The 24,068-nt window shown below is 37.3% G+C and overlaps 1 pseudogene; it reads left to right on the top strand.

Annotated features, from left to right (window-relative positions):
* The first annotated feature begins 617 nt into the window (after positions 1–617).
* LOC103268093 lies at positions 618–22,780 on the top strand (annotated as a pseudogene).
* The last annotated feature ends 1,288 nt before the right edge of the window (positions 22,781–24,068 follow it).

The following is a 24,068-nucleotide window of genomic DNA, read 5'->3' as shown; positions in this document are numbered from 1 at the left end:
GTTGGCTCCTATAAGACTTGTATAAGGCTAAAAGTAAATTGTTTCCCAAAAGCTTTGTGATTTAAAAAAATGCGAAGAAGAGGGAGTTAAGGCAGTAAAAGGATAGTAAAGGAGATACTTCAATATTCCTGGGAAGAGGCGAGTATGTTAGTTACTTTCAAAAGTAGAGATATTTAGAAAGAAAGACATTTTCATATTATTTAGAGTTATGAAGGGAATCACCAAAAGGATCTAATATCAAACATACATTAAAATAGTTGATTCCAGAGAAAAGAAGTAGGAATGCATTTGGAAAACAGTGAAACAGAGTAGGAAGCTCCACTTTGCACTGTAATGCTGGTCTCTTTATAAAGTCCCTTTTTCCATTTGAATGTATTATCTTGATAATAATTAAAAGACAAGTCAAACTACACCCTTCTACATAATCTTAGTCTATTTTACTTGAATGTGTCACATGTATTTTGTTAATTATTAAAACCAGTATATAAAAATGAAGGTGGAATAAAAAGGACAACAGTGCTTTATTTCAGAGAATTCATGAACATCCTTTTTGGCAATGTAAGCAGGAAAATACAAAATTTGTACTTTATATAGAATTTTTAAAGTTCTCAATTACAATGGATAAAGATAAGAAAATACAGCTCAAGAGAGTCTTTGGATATTATTGGGGCACATGTTTTTTCATTGTTAACATAATTGGTGCAGGAATTTTTGTGTCCCCCAAAGAGGTGTTGTCATACTCTTGCATGATGTGGGGCTCTCTCTGTGTATTTGGGCTGGCTGTGCTGTACTGTCCTTGATGTCATCTCTCCGCTCTGCAGAGATAGGTATAAGCTTCCCATGCAGTCGAGCTCACTACTATTTTCTCAAGAGGTGCTTTGGATCCTCGATCGCTTTCCTGTATCTCTGGACATCCTTGTTTCTGGGGGCCGGGATAGTTGCTAGCCAAACCCTGCTTCTCACCGAGTACAGCATCCAACCTTTTTATCACAGCTGCTCTACTCCAAAGCTGCCAAAGAAATGTCTGGCACTGGCCATGGTGTGGATTGTAGGAATTCTGAATGCTCATGGTGTGAAAGAGGTGACTTGGCTTCAGACAGCTAGCACAGTGCTGAAAATATCCATACTTAGCCTCATTTCCCTAAGTGGAGTGGTATTGCTGGTGAGAGGGAGAAAGGAGAATCTAGAACGGTTTCAGAATGCATTTGATGGTGAATTTCCAGATGCCTCCCAGTCTATAGAAGTCGTCTTCCAAGGATATTTTGCTTATTCAGTCGAGGGATGCTTTACATTTGTAGCAGGTAAATGTCAATCTACTCAAGAAAAAAAGTCTCAAACTTTGATATATTGCATGCAATATAAAATGCACTCATTTGCTGTATTTTGAGTTGTATCTTCAATGATTCTGTTTGTTTTTTCTTTGTGGTTTTCTAAATCAGGTCATGCCACCCTTGTCCTTATCATCTACTCAATTTCTTTCCTGTTTATTCCAAAGCACTTATTTGATTGAACAACTTCTCTTTTCCAAGTTTCTATTCTGTTACCAGACATATGAGATTTTTATGGGGTTTGTTTGTTGTTTGTTTCTTTGTTTGTTTGTTTTAGAGACAAGGTAATTCTCTATTGCCCAGGCTGGAGTGATGTGGCCACTATCATATCTCACGGTATCCTCAACCTCTTGGCCTCAATCTATCCTTCTGATTTAGCTTCCGTGTAGTTAGGAGTACAAGCATGACTCCTACCTAATTTTTAAGTTTTTTGTAAACATGGAGTTTTCCTATGTTGCCCAGGTTGGTCTTAAAACTCCTGGCCACAAGTGATCCTCCCTCCTCAGCCTCTCAAAACTCTGGAATTACCAGTGGGAGCCACAGTGCCAGGCAGGACCTCTATGTTAATTTCCTTTCTGTTAATGAATGCATGCTAGAGTTGTGAAAATATTTCCCATGAATAAAACTGTAAAGCCAGGAATGATTCAATGTCAGACTGGTTCGTGTTGCGGATAAGGGAAGCACATTTAGGCTCTTAAGTATTTTTTCATTGTTTTTGGAATTGTATTCTATATTTTATTATAATTTCTTTTCTTTCATTTATGAATGCAATGTAAAAGGTTAATGTAATAATACAAATTGTTTTTGGACCCAATTGGCCTTTTTTACATCAAGCATTTTAATAATAAAGCCATAATTTTTATGTATTCATTATACAAGCAGTCACCCTACAGCAATCCTGGTTGCATTTACCTGGCAAATTAGCCAACATTCCAAATTAACTATTTGGGAACAATACCTATAATGGTGATTACAGGAGCCTGAAAGAGTTGCCCTTCCTTCCCCTCCTCCAGACTAGGCTTCCCTGGGAACCTGAAACAGGAACTTCCCCAGCTGCTCCCTGAGCTCTTGTCCATGATGTCAGCACTGGGTAGTTGACTTGGAGTGGGTGTCCAGGTGAAACAGCACCTTCTTGTCACGTTCAGACCCACAGAGCAGAGCTACAAGTGCTGAATTTTGCTTTGCACTTGTACTACTTAAGTATTTATTTTATTTTTATACAGGTAGGACATGGGCAGGTTTGTTACACAGTTCAACTGAGTAATGTACTGAGGACTGGGCTTCTAGTGTACCCATCACCTGAATAGTGAACATTGTATGCAATAGGTAATTTATCAGCCCTCATCCTTGGCCTGCCCTCCTCCCGTTTAGAGTCCTCAGTGTCTATTTGGTCTATCTTTATGTCTGTGTTTACCCATTGTTATCTCCCACTTCTAACTGAAAACATGTACTATTTGGTTTTCTCTTTCTAAATTGTTGCACTCAGGATAATAGTCTGCAGCTCCACCACATTGCTGCAAGAGGTGTGACGTCGTTCTCTTTTACGGCTAAATGTATTCCATGGTATATATGGACCACATTTTCTTTATCTAATCAATCACTGATGAACACTTGGGTTGATTCCATGACTTTGCAATGGTGAATAGTGCTGCAATAAACACACAAGTGCAGGTGTCTTTTTGATATAGAGATTTTTTTTTCTTTTGAGAAGATACCCAGTAGTGGGATCGCGTGGTGACATGATAGTTCTGTTTTTAGTTCTTTGTAGGTTCTTAAGTATTTGTAAAAAGAAGATAATCTTAGGCATTCTAGATTGCCCTAATGCTGGGTTTAATACCATCCCTATAAAGTCAACGAAGTGTTTCTCTTTTTGTTTTCAAGTCATTCTCTTCCTTGAACTCTTTATCATTTCCCTCCTTCCCCCTCAAAGATTTTTCACATTCTTTTATTTCATATTTCTTAACTTCAACCTTTTTACCTGTTTTTTTCTTGTTATTTAAATATGAAACAGATTCTTGACTCTTGAACAAAAATCTCTTTAATATTGTTCCCTCCGATGTGTCTATTATTCATCAAGTCATTTGAGCAGCAACTACAATTATCTCTTTAAACACTGACAGTTTTTATAACCTTGTAGTAGTACCTCAAGAGGAATAAGATAAAGTCTTTACCCTAAAGAGGCTGACAGGCTAGCAGAAGAGACAATACCTAGATTCTGGCTTGCCACTTTTCAACTATAACAAGCATCTTCTCTCTGGTCTTACTTTAATTTTTTATCAGCGAAAAGCATATCATGGCTTTAAAAATCCCTATAATTATATGCCTTATAAACAAATAATGATATACAGTATTTAACAAACCACAAGGGAACAATATAATTTCTACAGAAATTTGGTTAAAGAAAAGGTCATGTTTCACTGTCACTGAGTAGAAAAAGTAGCAATTTGAATGCAATCAGTTTCAGCAGTAGAAAACTATGAATAAAGCTGTGGGCATCAAAAGTATGCAGAGTAGATATAAGACGTGGCACTCTATCTTGGGTGACTGCAAAATGTTCCCATCTTGATGATAGCTAAGTAGAATAAGGCAAATACACAGAGAGAGGCTGTGTTGGCTTCGAGCTAGAGACAGATGGCTAGGCAATGTCATCTCGTAAGCAGTAGATGGAGAAAGAAGAGCCAGTGAAGAAGCCAGAGGAGGTTTGAGAATTATAAAGAAAAATCACTATGTGTTCCAAAAAAGAGGAGGTAACCAACATGGTTAAACATGCTACAGAAGTTGAGGAATGTGAGAACTGAGCAGAGTTCCTTCAGTGATAAAGTAAGAGGTCATTGGTGAACTTTGAGCAGGAGAGCAAGTCAGTTTGCCTTGAGTTAAAAAGTGAAGTATTGGGAGAAGAAAGTTGAGAGGAGATGACTCTATTATGTGGTTTGTGATTAAAAATTGCCAGAGATGTTTCATTGTTAATAATTCTTAGCTGATAATAAGATTACAGAATTTACTAGCCTACAAACTATTACAGAATTCCTCACAAGCAGCTGGCAATAAACAAAAGTTGGTGGAATTTCAGTATGCACTGTAGTTGTTAATTCTAAATAAATTTTAAGTAAGACTAAGTTCTAAGTTACATTTTTACCATAAAGTAGTGATCTGTGGGCAGTTGGTATTGTGCACTCTAGAAATACTCATCATTAAGCGACCTAAGGTATTCACTTCCTGTCTGGCTATTATAGCCCTTTATTATAAATTAACTTATCATCTCTACCACCTCTCTATAACTTGAATAAATAATGAAACAAGTCAAAGGCCCAGAGGAAAGTATAGTTAATTTTAAAAATTACTCTTTTCTTTGTCCCAGAGCTTTTATAACTATAGTAATCAGCAACAGCCATTTGTAAGAGCTTACCATGTGCTAGGCACTGGGATTGGAATTTTGTTATCTGTATAGTATCCACTGCAGGTAAGGACATTGAAACCTTGACAGTCAATACATCACCCAGAAGTTTCACAACTATAAATGGTACAGGCAGGGTTAAAATTAGAACTTTCTGATTCTTTACTCTTCAAGAGCTTCATAAGGTCCTATTTATGTACACCATGGGCATTACATTCAACACGTGGGCAGATGCAGATAGAAGAATTTGAGACATGTCAAAGGATAGATATTTATTGGTCAAAGAGATTTGGCTTTAAGTACCAAACTTCACATACATTAACCTAAATAATAAAAGGATAACTTATTGAAAGAATGATGCTGTATTTCAAAGGAGATCTGAGCAACCAATCTCCAGGAGCAACAGAATATGAAAGCTCTAGTAATTAAAAAATAAGAGTTTTCACTCTTCTTCTTTTTTTTTTTTTTTTTTTTTTTACCACCATTACATTGTTGTCCTCTTGACACTGGGTCTAAATTCTGGAGAGAAACTTTTTTGTATACTGGCAATGATTGGTTTCCGGTGGATCTGATGCCTGTACTCGATTCTACTGTCAGTGGACAGGGCAGAGTCACATTGTATACACATGGTCACAGATGTTCATTTCTTTGTGCCAGGGAGTAATTCTCAGAGAATGGCAAAACTGGGGAAAAGAGAGTGGCAAATGGGATTATATTTGAAAATAAAACTGACCTAGAAAATTCACTATACACGATGCTATATTATGATAAAGAATGGGCCCTGTAGCAATAAGGGGAATGATACTTTGAGAAAATCAGAAAGAGAAGTCTGTCTCTACATAAAACACAGAAAGCAAAGGCATGATCAAATTGTCACATACTAGATCCCCACAGCACATTGTTTCCTTTCATATGGACACTTACCATAGTCACTCTTTTAACTTTTATTTATGGAATTGTTTAACTAATATGTAGCTCCTCTTCTTGAAGTTAAACTCCATGCAGTTTTTGCTCATAATTACATTCCCACTACCCAAACTCAGTGCCTGGTACCTACCAGATGAGGCTGAAGACATAAGTAGCTTTCAAGGGTACAGGGCCCATGGGCTCATTTTTCATTTTCATACCTTTCTTCAAAAATTTTACTTTTTATGGAGGAAAAAAGGAAAGTTTTCCTCTTTTTCTTCATTTAGCACCAACATAGGGGGTGGGTGTTTAACAGTCAGTCAACGTGGGCATTTGTATGTGTATGTGTGTTTGTATATGTGTGGCGATGCTGGCAGAGTGGATAGGAAGAAGAAACCTGCCAAATAATTGACACATGGAGCAGTGTTGGATGGAATGTAAATTAGTACAACCTCTATGGAAAACAGAATGGAGGTTTCTGAAAGAACTAAAAATAGAACAACCATTGATCCAACAAATCTACTACTGGGCATCTACCACCTAAAAAGAAATCAACATACAAAATACAGGGAGTGCCAAAAAATGTATACACATTTTAGGAGATGTTATCTATGAATTACTTTTAGAAGTTGAATTAAATTATGGTAGCAGTGTGCAGTATGACATTCATTCAACAATGTTTCTGCCATTTCCTTTGACTATCCTGCCTGTCACATGGTGACACAAGCATTCATTTGATTATCTTTTGAGCAAATACCTAAAATGTGTATACTATTTTTGGCAACCCAGACATATCTGCTCTTGTATGTTTATTACAGCACTACTCACAATAGCAAAATATGGAATTAACCTAAGTGACCAACAATGTACGATAAAATAGAGAAAATGTGGTACACACACACACACACACACACACACACACACACACACACACACACACACACACACAACATGGAATACTATGAGCCATAAAAAATAACGAAATTGTCTTTGGCCGCAACATGGATGGAACTGGAGGCCATTGTCTTACATGAAACAAGTCAGACACAGAAAAAGAAATATTGCACGTTCTCACTCAAAAGTGGTAGCTAAAAAATGTTCCCACATGGACAAAGAGAGTAGAATTTTGGACAATGGAGACTTGGAAGGGTGAGGGTATAGGAGGAGGTAGATGGTGAAAATTTACTTAATGGATACAATGTACATTATTCAGGTGATGGATACCCTAAAAGTTTTGACTTGACATGGTATGTATGTTGTAAAATTGAGCTTATACCCCACAACTTTATACAAAATTTTTAAAAACACCTATTAATATGAATTTAGGGAATAATTTTTACTAATTATGATTTTAGTCTTTTTTGTTTTCCAGGGGAGCTGAAGAAACCCAGAAAGACAATTTCCAAAATCATATTTACTGGATTACCTCTGGTGACTCTTGTTTATTTACTAGTTAACATCTCCTACCTGAATGTTCTGATGCCCAGGGAAATTCTTTCTTCAGGTTTGTACATAAATGGCTAAAGTAATATATAAAGTGCTGGGACCTTTAGTATACCTTAAGTATTGCTTAACTCAGGACTACAGTTTACTGTTCATTATTCTATTACAGAGTTGACTTGTTATTTTCTGAGATAACAGAGAGCCAAAGAGGATGATTTGGTTTAGAAAGGAGATTCATTGTTAAGAATGGCTATGCCTTTTTAGATAATAGGAAAAGGTATATATAATGTTGATGCATTATGCAAGCTAGATTCAAATATTAGTATTCCTTTCATGATCTTTCACCAGCATGGCACTATATAGTCAATGTATATCTGACTTAAAATGTTCCAAATGTTTAATTCTCCATGTTCTTCTAGGTGACACAAAGAATGATCAGTTTGAAATGTTGGATATTAGCAGTTAAAAATGTAGATGAAACTATTCATCTGATACATACAATTAATATTAAAATGTAAAATAATATAGTTTTTTACCATAAATAACTGGAAATTTTATGGTGGTAAAGGGCCCTGTACATATTGGAAAATTTGACTAAAAAATAACTTGGAGACCAAATTCTAGCATAAAGAATAAAAGACTAAGGAAATCTTAAAGAAGTATACTTTTAAAAGACATATTCTTTTCAGTAATATATATACTTTGGTAAGAAATATACTTTTTAAAGAAATATACTTGTCTGGACGTGGTGACTCAAGTCTGTAATCCCAGCACTTTGAGAGGCCGAGGTTAGGGGATTGCCTGAACTCACGTGTTCAAGGACAGCCTGGGCAACTTGGCAAGACCTCATCTCTACAAAAAATTAAAAAATCAGCTGAGTGTGGTAGTGTATACCTATAGTTCTGGCTAATTGGAAGGCTGATGCGGAAGGATAACCAGAGACCAGCAGGTCAATGCTGGGGTGGCTGTGAGTGTGCCCCTGCACTCCAGTCTGGGTGATGGAGTGAGACTCCAACTAAATAAATAAATAAATAAATAAATAATTATATTTACTAAAAAGAATATTTTTTGACGATTTTCTTAGTCTTTTTCTGAGTCTTTTATTCTTTATTCTAGATTGCCTACCTAATATGACTTCTGCCTTCTTTTATGTTTTCAGAATTTTGATTTCTGTCCTATTTACTTATTTCCTTATTGACACATATGCATTACAGTTGGTCTAAGTAAAAAAGTTATCTTATAAAAAAGAAATATACTTTTTTAAATGAATAACAGATTCAAGGAATAAAAGGAAAGTTGGAAGCAAATGAGAAGCAGAGAAAGTGGAAAATAACTTTGAAATTTGAGGAAAGTAATTTTCTCAAACCAATATTAAACCACCATCTGAGATAAACTTATCACCTGATACCTTAGGACTAATCCCTTTTTAGCAGCTATTATTGTTTTGGTGAATCTTTGAGGCATTGGAAGTAAATCTAGGGGAGGCTTAGACAAAAAATTCTGATAAATGTTGCCTCAATTCTTCTGAGCATTATAAAAAATGATATTGTTGATGGATACTTGAGGTAAAGGAACAATATTTACAATGCAATAAGAAAGGACAAGAATGTATAGTATTATATAAAACAAGGTAGATGGTGATCAGTGGTGATCAGTTGGAATGATATTATAGGTGATTTTTTACTTTATTTTTACATCGAATTTTTCAAATTTTCTTTAATAAAGTGCATAATTTTATAATGAGGAGGTAAAGATATAAGCAAAATATAAAAATAAGTTCTTAAATTGAGGAATTTTAAGGACTGGAGGGTAGTTTTCAATTAAACAGGTATATCAGCAAGATGTGAAAATTTCCTAAAGAATATAGAGCATATGTGATGTGATGTGAATTGATGCTACATTTTATTTGAGGAATATTGAAAAATATATACCAATATGTGATAAATACTAATTTTAACATAGAAAAAATGGTATTAATCATGTAATGTTTTTGTGTCAAGCTCTGACTTGTTTCTTTACTTATTTTTCTCTAAGAAAGAAAAAATACTCTTTGTTGTGAATAAATTCTACCACTGAGGAGGGAAGGGTGTTCCTCTAGAACAAGGTGTGTGGAAAAGTTTCAGTGAGGACCCCTGGTCCCAGCTTAAAACCTGAGAATTTCACCGTTCCTGATGCCCAGCTGCACACTATTGACAGTGATGCACACAGTTGATGTTCTTGAGGGTTGCATGCCACACTTCAAGTTGGAAAATATTGACATAGACAATAAATACAGTAAATAAAGTGTATGGAAATGAATACTGAGAAGCAGCCTGAAAGTAACTGGTCCCAAGTACCCAGATGTGTGTAAGAATTCTGAAAAGAAAGGGAGAGTTTTAGAATCAATTACCAGAAAATAGATGTGATTTTGTTTGGAGGGTAATTTTATATAACACCCTTATTTAGAAATGTATACCTTTGAACTCACAAGTTCCACTTCTAAGAATTTACTCTGAGGAAAATTGCACTATTATCAAGAATTGAAGGTATGAGAGTTATCATTAAAGCAAAAAACGGAAAACAATCTATAAACCAACCAATATGAAGAAAAGTAAATGAACTAATTTAGAGTTATAGAATGGAATACTCAAAATTCACTAGAACAATTAGATAAATGCATATTTCCTCATATGATCAATGTATATTGAAAAATAAAAAAAGCAAGTGTAAGTGGATATGCACACGCACACACACACACAGTAGATACACACACACGTGCGCGCAAACACCCATGTACAACCTTTGCAGATACTTACATAGTCATAGAAAGTTTCCAAACAAATGCTAACAGTAGTTAAGTTTGGGCTACATGAAAGAGGACTGATGAGAAGAGATATGTTTACTTTTTACTTTTATGTGCCTCAGTGCTATTTGTTTTACTTTTTACCCAAAGCATATATAACTAATTTTTAAAATAAAAAAAATGAAATGTCGAAAGAAGTAAAAAAGAAAAGAAATAACTTGTGGGAAAGAGCTAAAGATTACACAGAAAGATGTATAATTTTTGCCAGCCAGTACTGGCAGAGATATACGTGGCCCTCCTCAAGTTATAACCAACCAGATTTGTAGAATGTGGGAAATCCAAGCAGACTTTCTTTTTCATTACTGGAAAGAAATACTTCTGAAAAGTGTCTGAAATGGGAAATGTGTGGAGGTGTGGTTATCTAAGAGGAACAACCAACAATACCTTATTTGAAAGGAACAATGAGAAAGACAGAAGATATTTTTAAAGTTCCAAAATTGTAGGATAGCACTAAGGAGAAAAGTGAAGGTACACTTTTAAATGGCTATTTTTAATGGGTTAAAAATAAAAAAAGATCTTTAACAAGAAGCACTACCAATGATATTTTAATATTGTCACATTAGCAAAGTCTTGCCATTTGTTTTAAACCGCTATGTTGGTTTCCCGGAGGCTCTGCTGGATGCCAATGTTGGCACAGGAGCACAGACTCCAAGGACACCTACCTTCAGGAACACCAGGCCCTGCCATGGTCATTCCACTAAAGAACAAATAACTTGTTTCTCTGTGACCGAACGATCTGTCCTAGCATATATCTACATAACTTGACTTGAACTCAAATGGATTCTCATGAACAGTGGATGCTGTTCCAAAACAGCATCAGAGCCCATCAACCAATGAACTCTACTTCTCAACAACCTTGCAGTTAGCACAACCAAGAAAAGGCCTGCTGGGAGATGCATTTGTCACTAAATAACCCAAGTGTGCCAACATTGCAAAAAAGGTACAGGTTTTTCTTCATAATTAAATCTTCAGAGAACCCCCAACCACAAGTATGACAAAAGGAAATTTTTAAAATGACATTTTATAGATCTTAAGCTTGTCTTCACATTTAGCTCAAAGGTCGCACCATCTTCAACAAACGGCTCCCCTGTGAAACTTACTGACTGTAAGGTCGATCCAAGCACATGATGGCCTTTGCTAGCCACGGCAATCCTCTTCCCATTTTCCCTAGCCAGTCAGGACTCAACAGCAGAGTGAGGTTCAAGTGGGGGTGGAGATGAGTAGGCACAAGTGCTGATTTTCCCTGGCATCTGAAGCTTGAGGGAAAGGTCCAGGCCCTCTATTTAGTCAAAGTCCCTCCTGGAAGAGGAGGAGGAAGAGAAAGAGGAATGTTTGCCATGCTTGTGGTGTTTGTACCTCTTTTTATGAACTTTCTTCATTTTCTTCCAAGTCTTCTTGTCCATCACCATTTCTGATCCTAACATGCCAGGCACCATGGGATTCATAGGAGGCATGCCAGGTGCAGGTGTGGGGTATGGAGGTGGACAGGGACGTGAAGGTTGGCATCCTGGATACCGTAACTGTGGCACAGGATGAGGGGGTCATCTGGGGGAAAGTTGGATTCCCATGGGGAGGTTCTGGAAGATAAGGAAAGGGACTGGGAGGAAAGATCAGATTGACAGGCAGTAGATGGGCAAGATTGGTACATCCAGGGTACCTGATATTCAGGGGTTATGGATTTGGCCCCGAATTACAGGCATTGGGATTATACATGTTCAGTTGTTTCCCCCAGCCTTTCCACCACTGCCCGGGCTTGATTCCTCCACTGGTGCCTTTTAAACCTACTGACTTTTACTAAATTAATGTTTATAAGGTCTCCTCAGATTTATGCAAAAAAAAAGCAGAATATTCTCTAAATGTTAGTCTGCAGCAAGAGTCCCAGTCTTGGTCTATTAACATTTTATGCCATATATTCGTTTGTTATAGAGGGCTGTCCTATATATCGTAGGATGTTTAGGGACATCCTTGGTTTCCCACCAGATGCCAGTAGCAACCTCCTACTGCCCCAGTTGTGACCACCAAAAAGTCTCTAGATGTTGTCAAATGACCTTGAGGAACCCATTTACTTTCAGTTGAGAATTACTGGTCTGCAGAGAACACAAATATCATAAATATTTTTATTGATGTATCATCTATTTTTTGTTTACATCTTTCATTTTCCTGTCAAGTGTTTCAAATTGCACCATGATGTGAGTCAGGCCCATTCCTGTGTCAGTAGTGTTGCACTGTGCTTTTTTTCCCTTAGAGTCAGAGCTGGAGTGCAGTGGTACAATCATGGCTCACGGCAGCCACAAACTCCTGAACTCAAGCAGTCTTCCTATCTCAGCCTCCTGAGTAGCTGGGACTCCAGGCATATGTAACTGTACCCAGGTAATTTTTTTAAAAAATTATAGAGATAATGATCTCACTATTTTACTCAAGCTAGTCTCAAACTCCTGGCCTCAAGTGATCCTCCTGCCTCTGCCTCTCAAATACTGGGATTACAAGTATAAGCCATCACGCCCAGTATGCACCATACTTTTTTTTGATTCTGAATGCAACTATCAATAATCTGTAAGCTAGTTTTTAAAAATAAGTATGCATTCAGTCATTCATTCAACAGCACCAATTCATTTCACAAGTATTTACTGAAAACACATAATATGCCTGTCATTGAGTGAGGTTCTAGTTTGATAGGAAAAAAATGGATAATTCTTGGCTGGGTACAGTGGCTCACACCTGTAATCACAGCACTTTGGGAGCCGAGGCAGGAGAGTCACTCAAGCCCAGGAGTTCAAGACCAGCTATATAGTGAGAACTTGCCTCTACAAAATTCAAAAATTAGTCAGGTATGGTGGTACATAACTATAGTCCCGGTTTATTGGGAGGATCACTTGAGCCCAGGAGTCTGAGGCTGCAGTGAGCTGTGATCATACCACTGCACGCCAGCCAGGATGACAAAGTGTGGCCATGATTTTTTTTTACAAAATGAAATGAAAGGAAAGGTTCTTGTCCTCAAAAATTATTTTGTATCAGGAGACACAGAAAATAATTACAATGATACAGTGTAATACAGCTATGTGTAAGGTGTCACATAAGTGTAAATTAGAAAATAAACAGCAAAATTAACTTCTAGTTACCATTTAAGTTTTGTTATAATTTTGAAATGATATTAAGAAGTTTATTACTGGTACCTCTCAATTAACACATTTTCTTTTGCGTACTTTTGGTTTTTTGCAGATGCTGTGGTTTTCACATGGGCTGATCAAACTATTCCTTCATTAACATAGGCTATGCCTTTTGCTATTTCTGTCTCATTATTTAGCTCCCTCTTGATTAGTATATTTGAATCATCAAGAATCATGTATATTGCAGGCCAACAAGGACACCTGTCTTTGCTATTTTATACACTTAATAGTCACTCTTCTCCATTTATACCTGTGCTGCTACTTGTCACTATGGGTTCCCTTGTAATCATCTTAACTAAGCTGGTTGATTTGATAAACTATCTTTATTTTGTGATTTCTTTTTGGTCTTTATTATCAAAGATAGAAATCCTAAAACGGAGATACCAGGAGCCCAATCAACCTATACCTTATAAGGTAAAAGTGGGTTTTCTAATTTATTCTGTACGAAATAAAATATTCAGATAACAGGGTTTGTTTGTTTTTTTTAAAGATGTGGAGTACAATTCAGGGTCGGATACCTAAATGGTCATTGTACAGGTGAAGTTTGGGCCTTCCTTTGGTCCTCACTCCTCCTGGTTCAGGATCAGGTACCCTTATTAGTGCTATGTGTTTCCCTCACCTTCCCTCCCCTCACAGTGACCCACTACTGCCATTCCTTTCATGTAATATTATGAAAAATATTCAGGATCCACTGATAAGTGAGAACATATGGTATTCAGTGCTTTGTTTCCACGATAGGTCACTGAGTATGATGAACTCTAAATCCATCCAAGTTGCTATGAAATTCATAATTTCATCTTTCTTATAGATGCATAATATTCCATTATGTATATGTGCCACGTTTTTCAATGCAATCCACTTTCGATGGGCACCACGGTTGGTTCCATGTTTTTGTTATTGCAAATAGTACTACAGTAAACGTGTGCACAGGTATCTTTTCTGTAAAATGATTTGCGTTCCTCCAAGTATATTCCCAGAAGGGGGATTGCTGGGTTGTATGGAAGGTCGATTTTTAGAAATTGTCACACTGTTTTCCACAGAGGTTGCACTAGTTTACACTCCCACCAACAATGTAGAAGTGTTCCCCTTTCTCCTCATCCTCTCCAGCATCTGTTGTTCTTTGAGTTGTTAATGATGGTCATCCTGACTGGAGTTAGGTGGTATTTCAGTGTGGTTTTGGTTTGCATTTCTTTTATGATTAGTGAGGCTGAGCATTTCTTCATGTATCTGTTGGCTGCTTGTATGTCTTCTTTTGAGAAGTGTCTATTCATATCTTTTGCCCACTTTTTGTCGGGCTGTTTGTTTTTTCCTTTTAGCATGTTTGAGTTCCTTGTAGAACCTGGATGTTAGGCCTTTGTCAGATATACAATCGGCAAATATTTTTTCCCATTCTGTGGACTGTCTCCTTACTTTCTTAATGGTTTCTTCTGCTTTGCAGAAGCTTTTCACTTTGATGACATCCCACTTGTCTATCTTATCTTATGGCATGGGCTTTTGGAGTTTTGATCTGAAAGTGGTTACCTATTCCAATTCCCACAAGGGTATCTCCAGCATTATCTAAGATTCTTATAGTTTGAGGTTTTTCATTTAGATCTTTGATCCATTTAGAGTTTTGTACACCTTTTTTGTGTATGGTGATAGGTAGGGGTCCTGTTTTATTCTTCTGCATGCGGTCAGTCAGTTTTCCCAGCACCATTTACTGAATAAGTTCTCTCCTCTCCCAAGTGGTGGGTGGTGGAGGCTTTGTTGAAGATCAGTTGGTTGAGAGATTGAGGTTTTGTTTCCGGAATCTCTATCCTGTTCCACTGGTCTGTATGCCTGTTTTTGTACCAATACCAGGCTGTTTTGTTTATTGTAGCCTTATAATAAAGTTTAAAGTCCAGGAGTGTGAATCCTCCTGCTTTGTTTCTTTTGCTGAGGATCGTTTTGGCTATTTGTGGCCTTTTATGTTTTCATATAAATTTTTGTATTGTTGTTTCCAGGCCTGAGAAGAATGATGAAGGTAATTTAATGGGTATTGCATCAAATCTGTAGATAGCCTGGGGTAGAATGAACATTTTAACAATGTTGATTCTTTCGTGAGCATGGAATATTTTTCCATTTCTTTATGTCTTTTGGGATTTTTTTTTTTTTTTTTTTTGAGCAGTGTTTTGTAGTTTTCATTGTAAAGATCTTTTACTTCTCTGGTTAGGAAGATGCAGAGGTATTTCTTTTTTTTGTAGCTATTGTGAATGGAATCATGCTTTTTATTTGGTTCTCTGCTTGCTTGTTGTTGGTATATAAAAATGAGATTGTCTTTTGCACATTGATTTTGTACCCTGAGAACTAACCAAAGTCCTTTATCAGTTCAGGGAGGTCTTGGGTTTTCAAGGTATAGAATCATATCGTCAGCAAATTAGGTTAACTTTCTCTTTTCCTATTCAGATAACCTTGATTTTCTTCTCTTGTCTGATGACTCTTGCTAGGACTTCCAACACTATGTTGAACAAGAGGAGTAAGAGTGGGCTTCCTTGTGTTGTTCTGATTTTCAGGGGAAATGCTTCCAATTTCCAACAATTTAGCAATATGTGTGTTTATCATAGATGGCTCTTATTATTTTGAGGTATGTTCCCTTTATGCCTAAGTGTTCAAGGTTTTTATCAAGAAGAGATGCTGGATTTTGTCAAAAGCTTTTTCTGAGTCTAATGATATTATCATGTTTTTACATCTGTTGTTGTATTGAATTATATTTATGGTCTTGCAGATGCTGAACCAGCCCTGCATCCCAGGGATGAAGTCTACTTGGTCATGGTAGCCAACTTTTGGGACATGTTGTCAGATCCGATTTGTTGAGAATTTTTGCATATATGTTCATCAGGGATATTGGTTTGCAGTTCTCTTTCTTTGTTGGATCTCTATCTGGTATCAGTGTGATGTTAGCTTTATAAATTGATTTGGGGAGTGTTCTATCTTTCTTGATTGTCTGAAATACCTTTAATAGGATTTATATCAGCTCCTCCTTATATGTTTGGAGAATTCCGCTGAAAAGTCATCTTTTCTAGGATTTATTTTTTGGGTGGTGGGTAGTTTGGAGTCAATTTCCTGGGTTGTTATTTGTCTATTTAGACTCTGAATATCTTCCTGATTCAACCGTGGAGGGTTGTATGATATCAGAAAGACCTCCATTTTATTTATGTTTTTGAGGTTTTTTCCCATACAAATATGCATAGTAATCTCTGATAATCTTTTGTATTTGTTCAGGGTCAGTTGTGACTTGATCTTTTGTGTTTCTCATTGTGTTTGTTTGGGCTTTTTCTCTCTTTGGATCAATCTGGCTAGGGGTTCATCAATCTTGTTTATCCTTTCAAAGAACCAGTTTTTTGTTTCAGTGATTTTTTTTCTATAATATTTTTGTATTCTAGGTCCTGTATTTGGGCTTTTACTTTGGTGATCTGTATTCTTCTGCTGAAGTTAGGATTTTAGTCGTCTTGCCTTTCCAGCTCCTTTAGGTGATTTGTTAGGCTGTTAACTCACGATCTTTTTTATTTTCTTGATTTGTGTGTGTAGAGTTATAAATTCCTCTCTTAGTACTGTTTTCATGACATCCCAGAGGTTTTGGTGTGTCTGTTTGCATTTGTTTCCAAGAATATTTTCATTTCTGTTTTGATTTCCATGTTGACTGAAGAGTTGTTCAGTATCATGCTATTTAGTGTTCATGTCTTTGTGTGTTTTGGGAGGATCTTGTTGTGGTGATACTTATTTTTATTCCGTGGTCTGAAACGGTGCATGGCAGTATTTCAATCTTGTGAAATTTGTTTATGCTTGATTTATGGCCAAGGATGTATTTGATCTTGGAGTATGTTCCATGTGGTGGTAAGTAGAGTGTATATTCTGTGGTTGTTGGGTGGAGTGTTCTGTAGGTATCTATTAAGTCCATTTGGTCAAGTATCAAGTAGAGGTTCTGGATCTCCTTATTGATTTTTTGCCTTATGGTCCATTTAGGGTTGTTAGTGGGGCATTTAAGTCTGCAGTTGTGATAGGCTTAGAGTCAAAATCCTTTTTTCATTTACTTAGTAGTTGCTTTATAAATTCTGGTGCACCTGTGTTGGGTGCATATATGTTTAGGTTAGAAATTTCTTGTTGATGCCTTTTATCTTTATGTAGTGTCCTTCTGTATCTTTCTTATTGTTTTAATTTTTGATAGCTTGAAGGCCATTTTGTCTGTCATTAAAAATCACAACTTCTGGCTCCTGTAATTCCAGCACTTTGGGAGGCGGAGGCAAGAGGATTGTCTGAGCTCATGGGTTCAAGATCAGTCTGGGCAACATGGTGACACCTCATCTCTACAATCAAAAAATTAGCTGGGTGCAGTGGCGCAAGCCTGTGGTCCCGGCTACTTGGAAAGCTGAAGTGGAAAGATCGCCTGAGCCCAGCAGGTCAAGGCTGTGGTGGTCATGAACATACCACTGCACTCTAGCCTGGGTAACAGAGTGAGACTCTGACTCAAAAATAAAATAAAATAAAAAAAATAAAGTCACAACTCCTGACTTCTTTTGTTTTCCATTTGCCTTTAAGTTTTTTCTCTAATCTCTAACTTTAAGTCTGTGGGTGTTCTTGATCATGAGGTGTGTTTCCTGGAGGTAATGTCTTGTTGGATGCTCTTTTATCCAGTTTGCCATTCTATGTCTTTTCAGTGGTGCATTTAGTCCGGTTAAGTTCAGGCTGATTACTGAAATGTAAGAGTTTGTTCCTGTCATAAGATTCTTACAAGGTTGTTTGTTTTCTTTTAACTTTTGTGTTAATATGTGTGTGTGTTTTCATTTTTACAGGCCTGCTGTGTGATCTGTTGCTTCTGTGTTTGTGAAATGTGTGGTCTTTCTTTTATTTCTTTTTTTTCCTCCATGTACAGCACCTTTTAAAGCATCTCCTGTAGAGCTACTATGGAAAGCACAGTCTCTTAGGGATTGTACGTCTGAGAAGGATTTTAATTCTTCATTGTAGATGAAGCTTAACTTGGCTAGGTTGGAAATTCTTTGTTGAAACTGTTTATCTTTGAGAACATTAAAGACTGGGGTCCAATCTCTTCTGGCCTATAGTGTTTCTGCAGATAAGTCTGGAGTAATCCTGATTGTTCTTCCCTGGTAGATAGTCTGAACTTTGTCTCTTTCTGCCTTTAGGATTCTTCTTTTCTATCTACTTTGTGTAGGTGAATTATTATGAGTCTAAGGGCTAGTCTCATAAGATGTCTTGCTGGGATCTCTGAATCTCCTGTGCTTGTACAGTTGTCTCTCTGGCTCTGTTGCAATTTCAATTAGTTTTAACTCTTGCATTTCTTGATTTTTATTCATTCTATCCATCAAGTCTCTGATCTCTATAAGTACCTTCTAGGTACAGTCGTTCCTGGAGAAAGCCATTGTTTGTACTGCAGTAACTGTTCATCAGTCACTATCTCTTTGTTGGGACTCTGAGGTTTTCCAGTGATTTTTCATTGGTTTTTCTTCATTTGTAGCAGTTCTCTTAGCTTTCTTATTAATTCTGTTGTTCTGTGGGAAATGGAGAAGCAATCACTTCTGATATTTGCTTTACTTTCTGACTTTTCCTGAGCCAGGCCTCCAGTTTTGTTCAATTATGAAATAGGAATGGGGGTGAGGTGCTATGCTATCTCTTTACAATGTTGGGCACTTACTAAGGGGAGTGGGAGAGGCCATAAGGATTCAGAATCTACTAGTGGAACACAATGCTTGCTATCTGGTGAACTGGCCACCTGGAACTCAATCTCCTTCCCCACACAATATGACCTTACAATGGGTATGCTTGTGTAGACCCTGAGTCCAAGACAGGATGTAAGAGAGAAAAGAGAGAGAAGGGGGAGAGAAAAAGGAGAGAAAAGAAGAAAGAGAAAAAGAGAGAGAGAGAAAAGGAGGAAAGAAAAGAGAAAAATAACCAACAAGGAAACAAAGCAAACAAACAAGACAAACAAACAAAAAGGAAACACAGAGGCACACACACACACAAAATCCACTGATAGAGATTTATCAACTTAAGTATATCTCTTTGAGGAGGTTCCTTATTGTGGTAAGTTCTGCAACTACAGTTTCTTACTGCAAGTTTCCTCTTCGTTGTTGAAACTTAAGATGTTAGAATCTTCACCCACTGCTGCCTGCAATTGATAGCTGGTGCATGTTCATGGGGAGGTGAGGGGAAGGGTTGGGCTGACTCAGCATCTTCCAAACCCTCTCCACCTTCCTTCCTCTCTCAGCATGGTTATAGATCCCACAGCATCCAGTTTGCAGTGAGAGAATGGGGCCTCCAGTCTCTAACCTGCCCTCCTATTATTTTTCATTCCTTGCTAGGGGCAGGGGAGGAGTCAGCTAGACACTCACCAACCTCCTTCTTAGTTAGATCCACTGAATGCATCTATTGCCCAGCCCCTGGCTCAGAGAGCAGGGTTGTAGATTGTCTGGAGCTCCGCACCTGCCATTACCCACCAGGTTTGTACACTGGAAGGTATCCTTTCTGGGTTTGTGGTGAACAGACCCAAAGCAATGCAGAGATCACTCCCTGGTTTTAAGACACAAGTCTGCTGTTCCATGGAGGCCACCCTGGAGCACTTATCTGCCCTGGTTTTAGACTAGCCTGGTGATGGAGGTGGTGGCAGCAAGTCCAGGTGTTGGGTGGTGGCCAATACTCATTCCTTCTCTGCTCCCTCACTGCACTTCAGTGCTTTCTCACTGCACTCCCTCTGCAGACTTCACTGCCAGTATCTGGCCTGGCACTGTTGGGGTGGGACAGATAGCATCTTTCCAAGGAAGGCTTTGTTGATTTTTGAAAATGGCACTCAGCTTCTGTGCCCTAGGAAGCACTAGAGTTCAAACAGAGCAGCTGTGGCACTAGCTTTTTCACCAGGAGATCCCTGGCCACTTGCTCTCAAATCCCTACTCAGTCAGTCAGTCACATGCCCACTGACCACAGACAAGCATGCAAATTCATCCATACACTCACTCACTCACACAAAGACTCACACAGTCTGACCTGGTTCCACTGCCATCTTTCCAGAATTACATAACTACATTTAAGATTATATTCAGAACATCTATTAGCAAATCATTTTACTGCTCAATAATTGTGAAACATAGAATAATCTAGTTCTGGTTTTAATTTTCATTTTTATTGTTTGGTTATATTCAATATAGAATCTCTTAGGTTTTGTTCAAAGGTTTACGTAGGAGAAAAATTGTTTACTCTGCTTGTGGACAGATCATTGAGTCTTTTGACCAGAAATTACTTTGTCTACTTACATGGCCAGTTATGCACACCTGTGTCTTCCCCAGTCAGAGTCAGTTTAGCAGATGGGAAACAGAAGAGGCAAGATGAGGCCACAAGTCATAACACTGACTGTCCTAAAATACGATGGTTGACAAATTCTATATCTTCAACTTTACTTACTTTGAAACTTACTTTTGTCTGGATGAGAAAATATTTCACAGAAAAGGAAACAGTCTTTTAATCATAGAAAAGAAAGTAAGCAAAAACTTAATAATATATGGATATTCTTGGAGATAAGTGGCCCTGACATTCTTATTATCAGAAAAATAAAGCAGCCTTGGTTGGCTATGTAGTAAGTTTAAAGTTTCGCTTGGATAGTCACCTTTAATCCTCTCCATAATACAAAAGGTAAATTTGACTGTTATTCCCATTTTACAGATGAACAAACAGGTTTAGAAAAGTTAAGCTACTTGCCCAAGCTCATATGGCTTGGAGTGGAGCCAAGATTCCAATTCAGTCAGTTTCTTTGAAGTGTTTGACTCTCACTAAGAATGAAACATACAAAGGAATGCTGGGAGAAAGACAGCAATGTTCTCATCACCAACTTTGATGATGATTCATTTTCAATCTTTCCTTCTACTTCTTCCATTCAGCCACCACTTAGCTGTTTGTATTTGAATGCCAGTTATTGTTAAGTAACTATATTTTAAGCACCTTTCTAGATATTATGGGTACAAAAAGGATTAAGGCTTGGCTTCTGCCTTTAGACAGGTTACAGTCTATGTGAACAGTCAAGTAAGCTAAAACTATGGTGTGATGATTGCTGAACAGTGACCCCTCCAGAGTAAGCTCAGGGAACACATGGGGGCTGGGGTCTAATCTAGAGCAGGCCTGATGGCCATGGGCCCCCTTGGCAATGCCTCCCCAACACTTGCCCTTCACGTGGTTTCACATTCTACATCTTTTAAATGCATCATTTACTCTTTTCTGAGTCCCACTTTTTTTAGATCACTGACTCTACTTCAATACAGTTATAAAGCAGTAATGCACCAATGATGAATTTGTGATACACTAAGAAATAGTACGAGAAAATCATTCAAAGTTTGGGCACAAGTATAATTGCTTGGCTACAAGCTGAATTCATCTTGTTATTTATCATCTGATCCTCAATTTCTTCATATCTAAAATGGGAATGAATAATACCTATTTCTTATTAATGTTGGATGTAGTAAATGAGCTAAGGTATTTAAATATTCCAGGGTCTGAAATTGATGGTTATTATTATGTTATTTTTAAACATTCATTTGCAACAGAAAGGAAGACAAGGGCAACCATAAGCACAAGTGGCTGAAATTTGTCTTGTATGCCCATTTGACTGCTGTTTTTCCCCTTCTAATTATTTGATCACTGATACTGAGCTGTGAGATGATAAATTATCTTTTTTACGAGTTTTAGACAAACTAAAAGAAGATTCTTGATAATTTAAACCCCAAATGAATGACCCTCTGATTAAAAGGTATCGTAAATTATGACTAGCTTTATAATATCTTTGGAGTATAGATTAATATCTGTCTCTTAAAGACATCTCAAGAGTCATCACCTACTGAATTTTCTCTTTGGCAACATTGTGTAGAATCCTTACAACCCTAACACAAAGCAGGCACCAAGAATTGGTCTTTAAGGTTTTTGGCAAAACAAAAACATAAAATAGGAAGAATTGTTTGAACTAATGATTTTGCCTTATATTGCTTTGGTTTTTAATATGCTGAATCCATAGAGTCATAATTCTTGCCTGTTAATATTTACCTGAGTAACAGAGGGTCTGAGGATAGTTACTGTGTTTTTGTCTTGAGATATTTTCCAGGGAAGATTGCTGTTACTTCCACTGGGCCTTAGAAATACCCTCTCAGCAAATTCCTGCCCCTAGACCAGTAAATGGTCATACTTACTTCCATTCATGAACAGCCAAATGCTAGATGTTCACTCCCTCCAGCCTGACAATAAGAGTCTTCGACATCTTCTTCTCCTTGGGCATTTATCTGCATTCTAATTCAGGTTTATCTAACTTTACAGCTAATTTAGCCTGTTCTCTAACATTAACTTGTATCACTCAATTGTTATTTATATAAATATGCAGGTATTATATATGGATTTTTATATCAAATTTTTAAATATTTTTCTCCTTTCAGGTGTTTTTGCCATTTCCATTGGCAACAATGGTCATTAACCAGTGCATGGTTATGATACCATTGGTAAAGTCTCCAAACATGCATTATCTCTATGTGCTTCTCTTTGTTGTCAGTGGACTGCTATTTTACATACCCTTAATACATTTCAAAGTGAGGTGGTTTGGTTTGAGAAGATGACTTGCTATTTACAATTATTATTTAATATTTGCCTCCCTGATGTATCTGATGAACAAATATCAGAACTACAAACTGTTGAAGAAAATTAGCCTTCTAAAAACACACTAAATTCCAAATAAAGACTAAACACATTATGAAGCACCAATGGTGAAATTCCTATAGTAACTTTTTTTCTCAAATGAAATAATGTATATGCAAGTGCCCGAGACAGTACCTGGCTTCAAAATGACAAGGAAATTGTTATGCATAACTAAACCTTTGTTGTGCAGAAAAAACTTAAGTCTCTTGTTTTATAGCTATGTAGTGATGATATCTCCCCCATTCTTTAATTTTTTTTTCCTGTATCTCACCCCTTCTCTGCTGAATTGGTGGGGATCTTTTAATAAATGTGAGAGAATAAAAATTTAAAAACCATTGTCTTTATCTTTTCCAATCCCCCCCCTTTTAAACATTAATTTGTAGATGAAAAGAATAATTCTATTCGTCTTGTTAGCTTTTCCTCTCTAGAATAAAGTTTTTTGCTTGTTTGTTTTGTTTGTTTCTTTGTTTAGCTAATAGCTATTTCAGAAGCATGAGTTTTTACATTACTTTCATCTGAGTGCCTTTCTTTAGATTCTGAAATGCCTTAGAAGAACAGCATTACTGTGTCTTCATTTGATGAAAATGTGACCTGCTGGTAATGATGTAGTTGTGTGTATAGGGTGTGTGTAATGGGTGGCTGAGTGGATAACATCCTAGTAACCACACTCATCCAGTATCCTGCAATTTAAAGGCTTCATCTCCTTAGCTTAGAGTTAAAGGATCTGGGTTTAGAGATGTTCTTCAGAAAGCATAGAGGCAATGTGGTAAAATATTTGGTGACTTTTGTTAGCCAGCTCTGCTCACCATCATCCTTTATCCCTCAGAGGTGGCATCCACAGACATCAAAGGACTTGTTAGGTTTGAGGATCCTGGCATAATGGTTAACGTTATGTGTCAAATTGGCCGAGTCATAGGTTCCAGACAATTGGTCACACATTATTCTGGATGTTTCTGTAAGGGTGCCTTTTAGATGAGTCTAACATAGGGTGTGTCTCATCTAATCAGTTGAAGGCTTTGATGGAGCAAATATTGACTTCCTCCAAGTGAAAAATAGTTTTCTCAGCAGATAGCCTTCAGACTTGAACTGCAACAGCAGTTCTTCCATGGGTCTCCAGTCTGCCAGACCACACTGCACATTTTGCACTAACCAACCTTATTGCGAACCAATTCCTCAAAATGTCTCTCACTCTCGCTCTCACTCTCCCGTGCACATACATATACAAGGGTCTGTTTCTCTAGAGAACACTGACTAATACACCTGGTATCTCATCAAACTTATATGCCCTCTGCTGGTTT

The sequence above is a fragment of the Carlito syrichta genome, unplaced genomic scaffold (genome assembly GCF_000164805.1).
Source record: "Carlito syrichta isolate Samal-C Ts95f unplaced genomic scaffold, Tarsius_syrichta-2.0.1 Scaffold103533, whole genome shotgun sequence".
Lineage (NCBI taxonomy): Eukaryota > Metazoa > Chordata > Mammalia > Primates > Tarsiidae > Carlito > Carlito syrichta.
Note: the sequence above shows the minus strand (reverse complement) of the source record. Positions and strands in the feature narration are given on the sequence as shown.